General features: G+C 37.9%; 1 protein-coding gene across 7 annotated transcripts in view; it reads right to left on the bottom strand.

The window, feature by feature from the left end:
- The window catches only part of ARHGAP28 (Rho GTPase activating protein 28), a 209,741-nt gene that overhangs the window by 108,276 nt on the left and 84,038 nt on the right, over window positions 1–17,427 (bottom strand). The gene's annotated exons all lie outside the window — the stretch shown is intronic.

The raw sequence follows: 17,427 nt of genomic DNA, 5'->3' as shown, positions 1-17,427 counted from the left end.
TATACTCAAAAGAATTGAGAGCAGGGACTCAAAGGAATATTTGTACATCCATGCTAACAGCATCCATGTAATAGCGTTTTGGCTATTGGCCACTTCCAACAGCCAAAAGTTAGAAGCAACCCAAGTGCTATCAACGGATGAATGGACAAGCAAAATGTGTATAAAGGAAGGAAATTCTGACACAATAAACAACATGGATGAAACTTGAAGACATTGTGCTAAGTGAAAAAGCCACTCACAAAAGACAAATGATTTCATTTATCGGTGGTGCTAAGTAGTCAAATTCATAGACGGAAAGTAGAATGGCTACTTCCAGGGGATAGGAGTGGGATGGGCTGGGGAGGAGTGAGGAGTTCGTGTTGGTATGGGTTTGCAACTCCTTTCAAAGAACCTCCTCCAAGCTTGCCTTCTTCTCTCTGGGTTCAAGTGGAATTGGACAAAAAGACCGAAACTAACTCTTAAGCAATGTATAGGCTGTTTCACTCAAACAAGAGCTCCCAGGTGGAAAGAGGTAACCAGGCCAATGGCACAGTAACGTCCACTGTGGGTTTTATGATGACTTAGGACAATTATATTTTGACATGCAGAGCAGCAGTGGATTGTTATCAAATTTAGCCATGGCTAATGTAAAGCACATTATATTCACGAGAGTACCTAAAGAGAGGCAAAATAATGTTTCCATGGTAATACCCAAAAATTTCCATTTGCTCATAAGCTGTACACATCTAGGAATCCTCCTGGATTTCTAAATTGCATCTAAATTTAGTAGCAATTTCTGGAATTTTATCATTGATCATTTCATAGTATCTGACTGTAGTTCTAATTTTGAACATTAACTGAACAGCAAGATAGCCAATTTATTTTTTAAACCAAACATTTCAGGAAAATATGAAATATCTACTTTCATTTTTTATGTGTTGTGGGATAAGAATTTTTGTTTGATAACTGGGTGATAATTCTCACCGTATTCTTTATAGTTCAACAAGTCAAGACACATTCTAGCAGTTGAAATACCTATAAAATCGACCAGATACTAAGACTGTTATTACTAATTTTATTATTTGTAGGCTTTGAAGACTTCTTCCTTTTGCAATAAGACTAATACTGAAAACCACTAACAAATTTAGAGTACTAGTATATAAACACCTACTTCTTTTAAAAATGAAATCAGTTACCATGGCTCACACAGCCTCCTGCCCTCCATGTACCAGACTCAGAAAGAGTATATGGATATCTAACACTTTTCTTAGTTCTAGATTTTTTAGGTTAATTCCCTTAAAAAATAAATACGCTTGACTTATAAAAAAAGATAGTCTTAATAGTAGACATGGACCATATTTTTAAAATTATAATGCAGTATAAGTGTATATGTCTAATATACAATTGTATAAAGCAAAAATGGAAGGTCTTTTCCTCCCATCTGTATCATACTGATATTGTTCTATAAACTGCTTTGTTATCCTGACTCAAAAACATGCAGACATTTTTTTTTTTTCAAGCCAATATGGTAATACCACCTCAATGGCTGCACCTGGATACTATTATAGATCTTAGAAATTAAGAAAACAAGCAGATATACCCAAACACTGAAAATATTTGAATAAGTAAGAAATTTGTGAAATAATAGGTAAATCACAGAAGACAAGGGGAAGATATATTTAGGGTTAATAATGATATTTCAATTGTAGTACATTTGTTTCTTATTCATACAAAGGGTATACTAATGGAATCTCAGGGAAGAGAGCTTCATAAAACTGCTGGGGACAGGGAGAACAGATGTGAAATATTATTGGTCATGAGCAGCTGAGTAACACACTGGTTCCTTCTGAAACAGTCCACCCAAAGAATCCTTTAATCACAATGATCAACTTTTTTTTTGGCAAAGAAGTCAGACAGCATTTCTGGGGATAAAAGCACTTGGAAGAGCTCTCACATTTTTCGTTAGAGATACAAATATTTCTCCTTCACCCCAGGGTGGAGAAGGAACTATGAATTCCCACTCTTGAAACATTACGTAATTTTGACCCTCAGGCCCATCCAACAGTTTGATGAGCCTCAATGGGCAGCTTCATACCTCACCATATTAGGAGAAAATGGAGTTTAGGCTTCATGAGCTGTTTGTGCCTTTTCATTCCCAAACAATACTAGGAGAATATTATATGACAAATTGAATGCAATTGTGTTACACAGAAACTTTTGTTGGAAAAACACCACAAGGTTTAAAATTAAACTTTAAGTGTATGATAACTATCATAAATTCAAAGCGGCATTAAGGAAAGATTTTATTATTCTATTTTTTCTTCCATTGACTTTTTAGCCATAACTTATACTATATTTTAGTAGATACCAGAGAACTTTATTACTATTCATATAGAATTAGTATTTTATAACTTCACAACAGTGTAAATATCTTACAGAATATAATTCTGCCTCTACCCTTTATATTACTATTGTCATCTACGTTCCTTTCTCACATGTTTACATCCCCCAATAGTTATTATCGCTGTTGCTTTAAAATAGTAAGTTTTTTGAAAAACGAAATACATGGTCTTTTCTATTTATCTTTTCTAGAGTTTTTCATTCCTTCCTACATATCTGTGTTTCCACAACAGATTCTTTCTCTTCAGTTTTGAGAACTTCCTTGAGCATTTCTCTCTCATTCCTTAGCATTTCTTGTACTGTGGATCTGCTGACAACAAATTCCCTCAGCTTTATTTCTGAATATGTTTTTAATTTATTTCCATTTTTGACAAATATTTTTTACTGGGCATAGAACTCTAGGATGGCAGTTTTTGTTTAAATCCTTTTAAAGAAGTCCTTCATTGTCTTGTTGAGTCTATTGATTGTGATGAGAGTCAGTTACAATTCTTGCTGATGTTCTTTTAAATATAGTATCTGTTCTCTCTATCTGCTCATAATAGATTTTATCTTTATCTTTTGCTTTCAGCAATTTGAGAGTAGTTCTCAATTCTAATTGAGGTTTAGTGAGCTTCAATCTGTGGGCTAATGTCTTTCATCAATTTTGTAATATATCCATATCCATTTTCTCTTCCAGTATGTCTTCTGTCACTTTTCCCCTCTCCTCTCCTGGAACTCCAATAACATGACTGTCAGGCTGTTGGATGTTGCCCCAAATGTCCCTTATAATCTGCTTTGCTTCCCTCCCCCAACTCTCTCTGTGACTCAGTTAAAAAATTTCTATTGCCCTGTCTTCATTTTTCCTCACTTCTACTGTGTTCAGTCAGCTAAGTCTTCCAATGAATACTTCACTTCCAATATTGTATTTTTTTCATATCAAGAATATCCAATTATTTTTAGAGATTCAGTTTCTCTGTTGACATTATCCATATTTTTGTCCATCTATCCTCTAATTTCTATAACATATTATAATTATAATTGTTATTTGAAAGATCTTATCTGTTAACATTAGTATCTGTGCTGTGAATGTGTCTGATTAAATATTGATTTAAAATCAACCAATTGTTTATAGGTCACGTTTTCCTTCTTCTTCACATATTTCATAACTTTTTATTAGATGGCAGATGTTGTTTTTATAAGAACTCTAGGAAACTGGAGTCAATACAGGTTTCCCCCAGAAAGGGAAAGGTTTTCCTCTATTTGGTAGACGGAGTGAGAGGCAGAGCATGTCAATCCAATCGGGAGTTGAGCTGGGTCTGGGCTGGGTTGCAATTTACTTTAGTTTTCATCTATCTCTGGTTTCAAATGCTTCAAGGGGCAAATCTGTCCTGTGTGGACTACAGGTCCCTCCTGCTAAAAGGGTTTTGGGATAAACACCATGGGACTACAGAGATCTCTCTCTGCTGTACAGCTTGGTCCCCTGTGTTGCTGGGATCCTGTATTGCCAGGGCTCCCAGCAAAAATCCCAAGGAGCAGAGTTGTTCACGGGGGAGAACTCGCTTTGCATTTGGAGCTTCTACAAATTCCAATCTCTTGTGCTAGTGCAAGCAGCCATTAACAGCTCCACTGGTGTCTCCTCGCCCCAGCAGAGTCCCTCCACCTAGACAGGTATGACCTTTGGCCCAGAAGTGCAGAAACTCAGGGAGCAGACATGCCCAGGGAGGTAATGACCACTCGGCTCTACTCATGACACAAGAGTTCTTCTTCCCTGGAACTTGGCTCCTTTAGACTTCTTTGTATCCACAGCTCTCCAATATAGTTTTTAAAATACAGATTTTTATATTTATTCTTTTTTTCCTCTAGCTGCTACAGTGGGAACGATAGTCTGTCACAAACTAATCTACATCCTAACTGGTAGCAGAACTCCCACAAAACATTGTAAACATAACAGATATTTTTAAAAGTTGCATTTGTTTATGCACAGCTTGCTCTGTGTAACCACAAGTTTAGTTGCTGAGTATATTTCAAAAAAATATTTTTAAAAGACAGACTTCTTACTATGAAATACTCTATAGGCCTTTATTATCTGTTATTTTATGGAAAAGTTTATACATAACGAGTTACTATCATACACATGACATGATTTGATCCTTATATGCACCCCATGGAGTAGCCAAAGCCAGTATCATATGTCGCATTGCACAGCAATGGAGAGAGTTACTGGGAGTAAAGCGGGGACACATAGCTTCCCCTTGCAGTTATAAGTAAATGTGAATTCTGTTCTGTGACTTCAAGGCTCAGCACCTTCTGTCCTCAAACTTCTTTGCTAGCCTCACCTTACATCACTCTCCCACAGCATTAGCACTGGGCATGCTAATCTTTCCTTAGTTTCTGTAAAAAGCCAAGTTCTTTCTTCCCTTAGGAAATTTACTCTTTCTGTTCTTTCTTCCTGGAACCTTCTTTCTCCCCAAGCGATTTCTGCAGCAAGATGCTTCTCATCACTCAGCTCGCAACAGAAATGGCACGTCTTGGGGGATCCTTTCCAGGCCACTCTAATGTAGCATTGCTCCAGTTATTCGCTGTGTCAGCTCTCGGTGCTCCCTGCTTCTCATTCATTAATAATAAACACTTCATTCACTCATTTGCTACTTTGTTTTAGGGGGTCTATTTTCCCCACTAGAACATAGAGGAACCACGTTTGTTCTCTTAACACAGTGTGTGGCAAAGGAAGACAACGCAGAAATACTTGCCGAATGAATGAGTAGCGTCAGTGGAGCCAGGACAGGAATTCAACCTCTCCCCATCCGGTCCAAATGCTCTCCCTCCTGTAATTGTTCTTCATTTCAAAAGCCCCCTCAGGTATTTGTGTAACTGCTTATAGCTGTAAATATTTTTATAGCAGAGAAGTGATCTAGTGTGGTGATTTAGACAAAAACTCTGAAGCCAGCTAGCACAGGTTTGAATGCAGGCTACAGCTCTATAATCTTGAACAAACTACTGAACCTCTGTGACTCCATTTCCTAAACAGCAAAATGGGGATATTAATCACATGCACTTTGAGGGGCTGTTACGAGGAGTGAATTAATATACGTAAAATGCCAGTCACATAGTCAACCCATGTGTTAGTGATTGCTACAATTTAATTAATTTGATAGCATGTTCAGAGCTAGATTTAGGGTGTGGCTATCATGGTTGCTAAAATATAACAGGTACATAAAAATATCCCTACAAATATCATGAGATAAATAAAACTGTATTTGTCAGAATTGCTCTCTGACCCAATTCCGTTCCCAACCCTGTTGTCTCAACTCCCCTGGCCCAGAAGGGGCCATCTGACACAATTCTGGCCAAAGTCACATAAGTAAAAGCCTTCTCCAGGGTTTCAGTGAAATCCTTTGTTTTACTGATGTAGGTGCCACCCCTTTCTCTTTCTCCTTCTCCCTCCTTGGAATGTGGACAAGATGACTGGTGTTGCAGCAGCCCCCTTGTCCATCATGAGAGAAAAGTCAAGAAATTGTAGCAATCGGCCTTGATATTACTGAGTTTCGGAAGTAACACCAGATGCCGCCTATCTCTGGACTTCCAGAAACGTGAGAAAAATAAATGCCTATTTTTTTAAACTGCTCTCATCTTAGTTATGTTAGTTATTTGCAGCCAAAATCATTCCTAACTGATGATTGGAAGGAATCCTTTAATAAGTCATTTGGGGCAGAGTGAGATGGGACACCCTGTGTGTCCCACTGAGGGGAATATTCAAGTAACAATTTATAGTCCACACAACCTGCCTCCTAAGGAAGGTGGGTGGCATCTCACAATTCTCTCTTCTTTTTTTTTTTGGAACAGAGTCTCGCTCTGTAGCTCAGGCTGGAGTGGTGGCACGATCTCGGCTCACTGAAACCTCTGTCTCCCAGGTCCCAGTTTAAGCAATTCTCCTGCCTCAGCCTCCAGAGTAGTTGGAATTACAGGCACGCGCCACCATGCCCAGCTAATTTTTGTATTTTTAGTAGAGACGGGGTTTCACCATGTTGGCCAGGCTGGTCTTGAACTCCTTTTTTTTTTTTTTTGAGACAGGGTCTCTGTCACCCAGGCTGGAGTGCAGTGGTGCCATCATAGCTACCTACCTCCTCAATCTTCTAGACTCAAGAGATCCCCCTGCCTCAGCCTCCCAAGTAGCTGGGACCACAGGTGTGCACCACCACATCTGGCTAATTTTTTGTTTTTAGTACAGATGAGGTCTTGTTAGGTTACCCCGACTAATCTTGAACTCCTGAGTTCAAGCAATTCTCCTGCCTCAGCCTCCCAAAGTGCTGGGATTACACGTGTGAGCCACCACACCTGGCCTTCACACAATGATTCTCAATTGTAAGGGCTACCAAATTATCAGCCTAACCCCATGTCTTGGTCTGGCTTTGATCAGTACATTATGGAGTTAAACTTCCTGCTGAAAATATCCCCACCTACATGTACAGGGAATATCTTCACGTTGCTCTCAAACTGAACAGATTCCATGAGCTTTGGGAAGGCTACACCAAAACCAAAGATTTCGCCTTCCCTCTACTAGAGAAGAGAAAGACTGAGTTCTCCATTATTTGTCACTGCCGTCGAATGATGCTGGTGGCAGCGCGGTGTGGACATCTAGAGAAATTGCTGTGGCTTTGATTGCAGTGAGCCTGTAGCAGGGCTTTTTCAAAAGCCTTTCTGGTATAGACCCTGGCACAGTCCAGTTCCACAGCTGTCTGCCCTTTTAGCTTCCTCAGGAGGCCATTCAGATAGAGGAAGAGGACAAATCCCTTGTTTCTTATGCTCTGGCTTCTCAGTAATCTTTGGATTCTAACATGTTTATAAACAACTCAACTTGCATGTCCTGCAAAAAAGCACTTGAAAGGCAATAATGATAAAAAGAAGCCATAGTTTCAGACTCACAGGATCAAGAACACAGAAGGAGTTTCTGCCTTCACTCCCAGGCTCCCAACTCTCTTTTTCTATCTTTCTGCCATCCCATCAGTTTTCTCTATTACTTGCCTGGCTGGTATCATCTCTCTTAGGGGAAAAGAAGAAAGCGACCAAAGCTATTCATCAACAGGTAAACAGGTCTGCCTCAACCTCTCTGTTGGCAGCAAAGGATACAGAAAAATGTGTTTGTAGATTGGGAAGGCCTAAAACAGCCAACAAATCTTTACTTACACAACAGGGAATATGGAGGGTTGGATTCTTTTTCTTTTTTTTCAAAAAACCAATGACATTCACATCAGTAATTAAGTTGTTAGGCATTTATGGATAACTTCTGAGTACAGTACTATGCAAGTAATGGGAACGGTGGCAATGGAAGAATGAACAACTTCCAACCAAAAATTCACGTGATGTACTTTACTGTGACATTAGCTTTATTGCAGAGGTCTAAAACCAAACTCACAATATATTGAGGTATGCCTGTACTTAAATTATATATGTGTGTGTATGTGTGTGTGTTATATATCACAAATAGAAATATAATCTGTTTCTTAAATTTCCCCATCTTTGTCTGAGGGAGGGAGAGATGGAGAGTGACTGCTAATAGGTAGAAGGGTGATAACTATGTTGTAATATTAGTCAGTGGTGATATGACAACTTTGTGAATATACCAAAAATCACTGAACTGTACACTTTAAATGAGTAGATTTTATGTTATATGAATTATATCTCAATTTAAAAATGTATGAGAATTACCCCTGCTTTAATTTTTTTTAATTTTGATAATTAAAAGTGCTTTGAGATTTCAAATATTCTTAAGGAAAGGCAAAAGTTTTCCAAAAGGGACATGGGTTGAGAAAGATTTAAAGACACTTCTATGACAAGTTACTGGTTGCCTTTACCAAAGGCTAATAGTCAGAGGTGGGAAATGATCTTGCTCCCTGTTCGGCTAATAATCGTCTACATAAGGACAGGCTAAAATGTCTGCTTTGCAGGCAAAGTAAATCACTAAATGTGAACGTTTTATGTTCTGTCTGTGTTAAAACTAATATGCAATTTATAAGCTTGACATATATATTTACTTTGGTAACACTCAGTCAATCCCACAAGTGACTCTTAACACATCATCCTCAAAGATAAATTGAGGTTATGAGTAGAGAACTAGTTTGGTGCCATCTAATCATTGCTCAGAGGCTCATATTTTTTATCCAATTAGGGGCTATTCAGGAAGGAATCTATAAAAGAGAATATAAGCAAAAATAAGCTTTTTCTGGCTCTTTACTAACATTCTACCCATTGTCCATTCAGCGACATGTCACTCTAAGAGTCTTGGTAAACTCTATGTTCTGTGCTTCTGAATTTATACTTCACCAAGTAATCTGGACAAACGTCTTTTTAAAACTTGTCTTTTTATATCAAAAGTAAGTTACATGTTCTCTCTATTGCTTAATGTCAAATTGCAGTATATATTTTGATTATGTAGTTTTGAGGGGCCTGCTGCAGCTAGCACTACCATGTATGGCTTTCAACATGATTAAAAGTGAGCCCCCCATCCAGCATCATCTAAGAATTTACCTTGACTTTCTAGCTCCCTTCTGCCTCTCTGATGCTGTGATGTATTTGCTGGAATACAGCCATTTAGCCTCTCTTTCTTCCAAATCTCTGGTCTCCATTATTGCCATTATTACCTAGTCATTGATGTTCAGTCAGGAAATGTGTAAACTCTGCTTGGTTGTAACCTCGTATTGCTTTTCAGTTTCTTTTGTCTGTTTTCTCACTTCAGCTCCAAAAATTCAGTAATAGCAGAAAAGAATCATAAGGTCAAGGGTATTATCCGGCAATCTCTCTACCCGCTTGGTGTGTCATGTGGGCATTCTTGGGTGGATGAGATTTCCAGAGCTTGGTCCAGCTTCACAAGGCTTTCCCTGAGTGGGACTGGCTTTCCTCCTCATGGGCACTCACTTCAGCTCAGCTTCAAACTATTCCGTACAAAGTCCACAGTGAAACACAGGCACAAACTTACTAAATTCTATGAGGGATGAGCTGGCCATTTGAATGAAGTTGTATCAACCTTCCTCATTCTTCTTCTTTCACAATATGCTTTTTCCACACTTAGACTCACCCCATGACGGTTTTAACTCTGTAGGGTCCCCTGGAGAATAACCACCTTTTGCTCCATCAGTTGTCATTGGCTGAGAAGGCTGCTTCCTAAGTTCTACATAAACAGCTTTGAACTGGAAAGCCATAACTAGGGTTTCCAGTGAAACAGAGGATTCTAGGATTGGAGATCCTCTGTTTGAAAGGGAGATCCTCTGATTGAGAGAGAATTTCACAAATGCCTGAATAAACCACCACATTTTATAGATACGAAAAATGAATCTGAGAGGGGCAGTCAGTTGTCCAAAATGACACAGCTAATTATTGAGAAATGGAACTACAAATTTGGTCCCCTAATTCCACACTCTTTCCCCCATCACCCATCTCCTGCCTATTTATACCTTATATTCTTCACTCACTTAAAAAAAAAGTTTCACACTTTTATATTAGAGATTACCCTCTTTGTTCCCCTAATGTAATTCTGAAAAGCATACGACAAAATAAGTTATCAAACTGCGTATATTTTTTACCATAAAATCTGTTGAGAAATACATCCCCAGCCAAAAGTTTTACTAAAGATCAAAGAGAGCTATATGCAAAAGTATCATAAAATATATGGATGTTTAAAAATATACGTAAAACTCTCTAAAAATTTGAAAGTGAACCAATAAAATTGGTAGGTGTAGCAGACCAAATACACTGGCTATGTAAGCTGTATATAGAGAAATACTATACATTAAAAAGCAACTGCTGTATATGTGATCTAAAAGGAGTGTATCAGCACTATTCACTATTAAACATTAATGACAATTTAAGTTTACCCATTGGTTGACCTATTAGAATGCACAAGAGTTTCTTGCAATAGTGTCAATAATTCATGTCTTCTATTTTAAAATCATTCAAGGAAGAAGCAGCTAAGACTTCCGTTGTACTCAGCTTTCTCTGTGGTAGGTAGAGACATTTCCAAAGTATCATAGCCAGGTTAAAATATAATACATTCTAAGTCCACATTCTTCTTATTCACATCATTGACAATAATCATCGTCCAGCCAAGTGAAAGCATTTGACATTAGTTCTCTACCTCACCCTCTCCAGTTTACTCAAAACACTGTTCATCATCAGATAAATTCCTTGAGAAAACCTCAAAGGCAGCAGTCAGAGCACTTCATGCTGTCTAAAAATGCCATGAAAACAACAGTCGTAATTAGGACCCTCAAAATCCCTCTCACTGTATGACAAAGAAAGGCACATATCAGTAATCTGAATGCCCATGGTCAACATGAACGTTAGAAAGACAAGAGTTGTAAGTTCTGTCAAAAGAGAATCAAATAAGTAATTGTACACTGGCTGACACTTCACATGGTGGGGTTCTTGTCGTCAGTATCTCTAAAGCTCTTCCACAGTTGAGGTGAATGGCTTTAAGGAGCTCAGCATCTAATCCCTGACAGCAGACAAAAAACTAGAAATCTCTGATCAATAGCTGAGGCCATGGGTATGGAGAGTAATTTATTTTCTGTCATCTTAGTCAGGTAAAGCTCCTTCTAAGAGGATAACCCAAATCAGGAAGGTTTCCCTCCTAAGCCTTCCTGTCCACTCATTTTCCAGTAATGTTACTGCCTTTCTCTACCACTGGCCAGCATTCATCACGATAGTCATTCCTTGAATAGACTCTGTTGTGAACAAATCTGCTGAACTTTCACCCAATTTTTAAAAACATTAATGACATAGAGAAGTAAGATCTTGCATTTCACTGTATTTACTTCCAATTATTTAAAACAAGAAGCTGCCCCATAATATTTTGGTTTGGATGGCTAGCCAAGTGATATATTGGAAAAGCGTTCCAATTTTGCTTCCATTTTCCATTCTAAAGCTCCTTCTTTAAAACAAAAATTACCCATATTCTGCTTAACAGAATATCTATGTTTGAGTAGAACTTAAAACAAAAGTCTACCAAGGCTCCCACGAGTCCATACAGCTCCTCTGTAATAATTAAATAAAGACTAGACTCTGTGGGAAAATATGGTTTGGCTATTGGAGCAAGGCTGCATTCTTAGTCAGAAAACAACCTGGAAAAGTATTCATTGACCCTGAATTCTGTCAGTGACTCATAGTTTCCCATTTATTTCCCTTATAGAATTCTTCTCAAAAAATGTCTGTCTCTAGCCAAACTTTTGGAATCATATAGTTGAGAAAAAAAGTTTTATTAAGTGAGTGGTAAATGTGGAATGATATTAATTCATTGATGAAAATTAATAATTAATGGGAAAGATTGTGACTATTACTTATGGCTATTTGAATAACCTTTTGAGAAATATGCTTTTACAAAAGATTTTCTGGTTTTATTATCCCAGGAAGAATTAAAAAAAAAAAAGAAAAAACAGCACTATGTATTTCTCTAAAGGAGGCACAAAAATAAATACATTGTAGTAGAAAAAAATAGACGTGTAGTGTTAAAAACTCTAGAAGGAAGGTAAGTAAAATTTTCTAGAGTCCTCCCACAGCCCTCTGCACTTCTGAACACAGTGAACACGACTAGTTAAGGTCCACTGTACTTAGAAATATGCTTGAATGTATTTAATAGACATATAATAGGTAACCTGTACATAGCAAACCCTCAAAAATGTTTACTGAAAGAAGAGAACAGACTTTGAAAAGGAAGAGTGGCTAGGTCCATTTCCCACTTTGGGAAGCGAATGCATGACAATAAGCAAACTCAATGCTGGTTCAATGAAGATTCTTGTGCTTCTTCAACCTTTTCTTCTGTCTGGTCTACCAAATTAGTTATTAATAATGTTCATATCAAAGATTTTAGATATTTTATTCATTTGGTCAATGAACATTTATTATATTAACACATCAGTAAGTTTGTAGAAACTTGGCAAGGGTGACCCAAGTTGCAGTAGCAAGAAGATTAAGAATCCAGGAATATCCTTTGAATGGCCAGATACTGTAGATACTTTTACAGTCAATTGGACTAGAACTCTGTTATATGGACTCAGCTGAGAGGCCCTCCTTCCTGAAACTGGTGCAGTGGCTCAGAGTATTTATTTTGCTAAAAATTTCTTACAGAACTTTATAAAACACAGATCTTTGGGCCCTAAACACACAGAAATTTCAATTCAGAAGCTTTGAGGAGAGGCCCAAATATATGTATTTTTATTAGCACCCCAACCCCATGACCACTATGTAATGCTAGTGCCACTTATTTGTGAGTCAGACTTTGAGAAACACAGATCTGTCTCCTAGCAGAATGAACACTCTCCCCCGATTCTCTAAACCTCTCTGAATAGTGCTCCTCTGTCTACTTTCTGAATGCTCTTTATCTACCAATCTTTATCTACTGGCGCCTCACAAAGTTCCACCTCTAGCACACAGCTCTTCATATCTATATAACAGCCTCTCCCCAAAGCGTTTCCTACCTTAGAGTTTATCATCCTACTTATATGATGATACATTTCCAGTCCTTAACCCCATTCTTAACAATTCCCTCAGACTCACATCTAACAACCCACTGGGCTGGGCCCATGCCTATAATCCCAATACTTCGGAAGGTCAAGGGGGGCTGATTACTTGAATCCCAGAGTTTGAGCCCAGCCTGGGCAACATAGTGAAACCCTGTCTCTAAAAAAGAAAAAAAAAAAAAGCCCACTGGACATCTCTATCTGGATGTTGCAATGAAACTGCTCAAGACAATGGGATGCAGTTACTCAACCACACATCCTACAGACTAATGACTGGGTGCCTTTGTTCATGCCTTCCCTGGGCTTGGAATCTTTCCTTCCATTGCTATCTGACTTAAGATTCATTTTAGGTGCCCTCACCTGAAGGCAAGAACTTCTCAAACCCATCCTTCATTCCTTTATACATGGGCTGATGAAATTCTGAGCATACTTCTATCAATATACTTACTGGTATCTCATAAAAAATATAAAAATAATTTGCATGTAGATGCTTTGGAATTCATAAAGAGATAAAGGCAGAAGCTTAGATTGAACTTTCTCAGTAATCAGCTGAAATTCTGGCTTGATAGCAAAAAAGAAAAAACTAAATTTCTGCAAAGTATCCACTAATTTAGAGGTGAAGGTGAGTTAGGAAACACATGCAAAGCGAAGACTAAAAATTTATTTCTGAAGAAATTTATTGACTATAACATAGTGACAATGATGAGTTTAACAAACATTTATTCAGTACCTAAAAACACTAGGTACAAGATTCCAGATGCCAGACACCATTCTAGGTACTGCAAATCTAGCAATGAACAAAAAGGCCTAGCCCTCTGCTATGGTTTGGTTCTGTGTCCCCACTCAAATCTCACGTTGAATTGTAATCCCCAGTGTTGGAGGTGGGGCCTGGTGAGAGGTGACTGGATCATGGGGGTGGTTTCTAATGGTTTAGCACCCCTAATGGTTTAGTCCCCCTAGTGCTGTTTTATGATAGAGTTCTCATAAGATCTGGTTGTTTTAAAAGTATGTAGCACCTCCCCCTTTGCTTGCTTGTTTTCTCTTTCTCTCTCTTCTGCTGGCCATGTAAATATGTGCCTGCTTCCCCTTCACCTTCTGCCATGATTATAAGTTTCATGAGGCCTCCCCAGAAGCAGAAGCCTGTACACCCCACAGAAGCGTGGGCCGGTTAAACTTCTTTCCTTTATAAATTACCCAGTCTCAGGTATGTCTTTATAGCAATGTGAGAATGGACTAATACACCCTCATTACTATTTCATTCTAGTAAGGGCAAATGGAGTCAAAACAAATACTTTATGTGGTCATTTGTGCAGGTACATAGGTTAAAAATATATAAAGTGAATTTCCATTTCCAACTATGACAGCAATGGGGATCACAATTACTCTCCCACTGTAAACAACTAGAAATTGGACAAATAGAGGAAGCAATCATTTTAAGATTTGACAAGAGGCAAAACAGGACTATGATGCCAGGGAGAAAGAAAACAAATTAAGTTAGCCTTATAATCAATGTAGCTTTCTACTTAGAGGAATTTCCAAAATAGAGCACATGGAAGGAGTTCCTGCACAGAGCCCAGTAGTTTCACTGAGGTGAAGGAGCAGAGATCAAAGCTCAGGAAGGCGAGTTGGCTAGAATCTGCTGGTCAGAGCACCAGAAAAATACAATCAATGAAGAGACATTGCTTCAGGAATTGGCATGGGGGTCCCCTTGACTCTGGCTGAATGCAGGGCTGCATGAGTTGAACCTTCTCAAGATCAGGCAAAAATTAACTTCTACACAAAGAACCAGGGAGCTATAATCCAAAGAGCTAGGAAAATGTACATACACTGGTGTGTATACTAAAAAAATATATATCAAGTGGACTTCTGCTTTAAACCATGACAGAGTAACAGACTTCACACCTGCCAGAGTAAAGAGACATGGTCAAATACACAAGATATACAATGGAAACCTTAGAAGTCTCATGCCTTACTAAGAAAGCTCAATTTGCTCTAGCTAGAGGTTGCTCTAGAATGTAACCCCCACAAAAAATCCACAAAAAACTGAACTAGCTGCCAAAATACAGCTGTACACTCTTTAAGGAAATACAACAAAACCTAGTACTCATCCACTTGAAATTGACAACTTCCAAAATCCAATGAAAATTACTTAATAAATGAAGAAGAAAGAAAAAGAAACAAATAATGAGAAGAAAAATCTCAATAGAAAGACACAGAGATGATGGAGTTAGCAGAAAAAATGTTAAAACAGCTATGATAAAAATACTCAAAACATTTAATGCTTTAAAATACAACATGAATATAATAAGGAAAAAGAAGACATAAATGATGAAATTTCTATGCATAAAAATACAATATGTGAAATAATACCTCCAATGAGTGGAATTAACAATAAATTAGGTACTGGTGAAAAAACACACTGGTGAATAAACAGAAACACACAGAGAAAAAAAAGTGAAAAAATAAATAAACAGAGCCCCTGTGACCAATAGGAGGATGTCAGATGGCCTCATAAATGTGTCAGCTTCCAGTCAAGATGGAGTCACAGGAACCACACTCACTTCCCACTTGAAATGAAAAACACACACACATACATACACAAAATATATGAAACGATTCTCAAGATATTGAATGTCAGGAAGCTGAAAACAGTGATCTTGGAGGAACAGGGAATAAACAAGCTGAGCCCTACAATAGCCCCAGTTTATTGCTTAGGGAGAGCTTCCAGGCCATGGTGCAGAAGCAGGGAACCCAGCTGAGCCTGGTGGTCTGAGTTTAGGAAACAGAGCCAGGAATCAAGGAAGCCCTGGAGCTCCCAGAACAGGATACTGGTGAAGAGAAATCTCCAAAGACAGAGAACTCTGGAGCTCCTCAGAGGAGCCCCATCCAGTTTTCAGCTGAGTAGAATCAGCAAATTCATATATGGAAACGACCCTCAGTCAGGGAAAATCACTGGAAGAATCAGATAACAGGATCCCAGTAGTGACCGAGGGTCAGAAATTGTTTGTGTTCTCACCAGCCTGAGTGGAAAAGTTCATAATTTATAGGACCTTGGATAGAGCATTCAGAAGAGTTTTGCCTCTAGAGTGGGGAAAAGCTTTTTCTTAGACTAAATGCTCTGGTCTTACCTGACAAATCTTCAAAGTAAGATATGAAAGAATCAAATAGTTTTCAAGTGCCAGAACAAAGCTCACAAATATTTATAGAACCATAAAAGTATCCAGACCCTAATTAAAAAAATCCACACTGCAAATTCCAATAAAAAATGACGAGGCTTGCAAATAAGCAAGAGAATAGGACCCATAATGCGGAGAAAATTCAGTCACTACAAATGAACCTAGTAATGACAGGTGACAGAATGAGTACACAAGGAGGTGAAAACAGTTATTACAACTTTATTCTGCATGTTTAAGAAGTCAGAGAAAATACCGACATCTTAAGAAAACACAAGGAAATTTTTCTAAACACCCTAATGTAAAGATGAAAACACAAAAACCACAGATTCAAGGAGCTCAATAAACTCAAACATGAAGAAACAATACCATGGTGCATTGTAATCAACTTATTTAAATTAGCAATACAGAAAAAAGTCTGAAAAATCAATCAGAGGAAAACAAACAAAAAAACTGTACGTACAGAGGAATAAAGACACGGACGCCAGCAGATGTTTTTGTCAGAAACAATGCAATCTGAAAGACAGCATAACAACATCTTTTAAGTACTTAAAGAAAAACTATCAACACAATGAAAATATCCTTCGAAAATAAAAGAGAAATAAAGTTTTTTTCAGACATAAAAATGATGAAAGATTCAGCAGCAGCAGGTCTTCCCTATGAGAAATGTTAAAGGAAATCCTTCAAGCAGAAGGAAAATGATACCAAATGGAAATATGAATCTATAATGAGAATGAAGAGCACAAGGAACCATAGCCTCGAGGTTAACTATGAAACTATTTTCTGATTACTTAACTCTCCTTAAAAGTTCATTGATTGTTTAAAACAAAAATAATAAAAATGCATGACAACAGCAGAAAGGCCTGCAAGGGAGAAGGAGATCTAGAAGTGGACAGTTATAAAATTTGTGTCTCATATATATGACAAATAAAAATGTAGTCATCTTTGACTATATGACTATTCTTTTTGCATATATATATATTTCAATTTTTTAAATATTTTATTTTGGAAAGTTTGTACTGCTTTTGCCTAAAGGTTCACTAATCTTTTTCTTGTGCTATGTCTACTATGCCGTTAATCCACTCAGTTTATTTTTAACCTCAGACAATTTACTTCAAGGTAAACTGATAAAAATTATAATACATAGCTTAAAGGAATCACTAAAATAACACAACAAAGAGATCTTCAGCAAATAATACTCAGTTAAACCAAAAGAAGCCAAGAAAAGAAGAAAAAGAAGAATGAAAAAAGGAAAAATAGTCAGGCACAGTGGCTCACACCTGTAATCTCAGCACTTTGGGAGGCCGAGGCGGGCAGATTGCCTGAGCTCAGGAGTTCGACACCAGCCTGGGCAACATGGTGAAAACCTGTCTCTACTAAAATACAAA

This window comes from Trachypithecus francoisi, unplaced genomic scaffold (genome assembly GCF_009764315.1).
Source record: "Trachypithecus francoisi isolate TF-2019V2 unplaced genomic scaffold, Tfra_2.0 Lachesis_group19, whole genome shotgun sequence".
In the NCBI taxonomy this organism is placed as follows: domain Eukaryota; kingdom Metazoa; phylum Chordata; class Mammalia; order Primates; family Cercopithecidae; genus Trachypithecus; species Trachypithecus francoisi.
This window is presented reverse-complemented; position numbering and strand designations above follow the sequence as displayed.